Here is a 1875-nt window from a genome sequence, read left to right as displayed (position 1 = left end):
AATATCATATCCTGTCTGTGGACAATATCATATCCTGTCTGTGGATAATATCATATCCTGTTTGTGGACAATATCATATCCTGTCTGTGGACAATATCATCCGGTAAATGGACACTAAAAATATTCCCCAAACTATATAACAGTCTATCACCCATTTACTTCAGATGGCGTAACATATGGAGAGGTAAGAGCATGTGGTGTGCGGAGGAGACTTCTGCATATACCAGAATGTTTATCAGAATACCAGCAGTATCAGAATGGTTTCTCTTTATCTTATCAAATCTAGTCTCAGTGGTGTCACCCTAGTAACATGTAGCACCTTTAGGTCTCAAAAGTTACCAAAATACCATATTACTAAATGCTACGATGATTTAGGACTGGTGACGCTATATAGTACTAGTAAGCACTTATGTAATACAAATCCAGATGCTATAAGGAAATAAAACCCAAATTAAATTACATGTATCAGCCATCAACATAACGCATCAACAATGGTACATCGTATAGTTCGTTTTCCAGCCTATGTGATAAATCTGAAATTAAACCATCTATTTAAACATGAAAAGTACAATACATTTAATCACATAGAAGCCAGTTGATGATAAGCGGACCAAATGCTAGTAGTTTTGTTACAAGTCAGTATTTGGTCAGGGGTACGGTCAATGGGAAGGTATACAGGTACACGTTTTATGTTCGACCTATCTGGGGATGTGAAATAAACACCTCTTAAAACAAAGAATCACGACATCATGACAGGGAAGTCCTATTTCGCCATTACTACAGTGTATTGACAATACAAATCTTCAGTTGATTTTTTTTCAAAATAAGTTAACACTATCGCAATATAATCACAATGTACAATAAACATTTACTGTATACAGTTGTGGTTTGAAGTAAATATCGAGTGTTTGCACGAGTTAGTGACTTGTATGTCGTTTGACATTTTTTAGTAAGGATATATCTTTGTTTTAGAAAGCTGGACATGTTACATGAACAATTTTGCCACTCGTTAAATACAAGATTAAAGTTGTATTGTGTTATATTTGGTTGACCTGGGCTTGGTTTGATAACGCTGAATGTGCATTAAATGTAATCATATGATGAGTAAAACTGAACTAACTGGCACTATACTTCTTTTTAAAGGTTCATTAATTCATTTTTTTCGTTTCTCATGAGCATATTCTTATTTTCGGGAACTAATTACGTTGTTGAGTTTTGTACTCCTCGTCCTGAATGTACGTTAAAAAAGTATCTGTCGTCAGAATGACATTATTTTCTACTATGAAATCTCAAGTGCCTTATATTATCAATTACGTGAAATGTATCTTGTACCGGTGGTTATCATCATGTTTTGCTGGTTTAACTGTGGGGATCACGACGGGTACTGTAGATTCACGAAACACTTACTACCTCAGCACCTGATTTTGCATTTGTTCTTGTGGCGTTCATATTGTTCATGTTTGACTATTTTTCTGTGTCAGCCCCGTTTTTTGAGTTTCGATGAGACAAGAAGACTAGTTCGATACTTTGATGTACATCAAAAGAATTTCGCGGTCACGTAACGTAAAAATTGACAGGCTTTGAAGTCGGGCGTCTCTCCTTTGAAATCTTCAAAGGACAGGTATCGGCCTAGCGATTGGTCATTTTTTTTTGTACCTGAGACCAATCAAACAGCTATCTTCGTGCCTTCAATTTTGCTATGACATATTCCAGGGGTGTAGAGAGCGAAAGTAAGCGTAACCGCTGGATTTCGAGGATATGTATTATGGGGCACGTTCTTGTTAAAAGCAACTTGTGATTGGAAAACTTAACACCATTAAGAAGACATAAGAGTTGTCAAAACTGAAGTTCTGATATAACTATCGTAAATGTAAG

This window comes from Mizuhopecten yessoensis, unplaced genomic scaffold (assembly GCF_002113885.1).
Source record: "Mizuhopecten yessoensis strain PY_sf001 unplaced genomic scaffold, ASM211388v2 scaffold9073, whole genome shotgun sequence".
NCBI classification, from domain to species: Eukaryota; Metazoa; Mollusca; class Bivalvia; order Pectinida; family Pectinidae; genus Mizuhopecten; species Mizuhopecten yessoensis.
Note: the sequence above shows the minus strand (reverse complement) of the source record.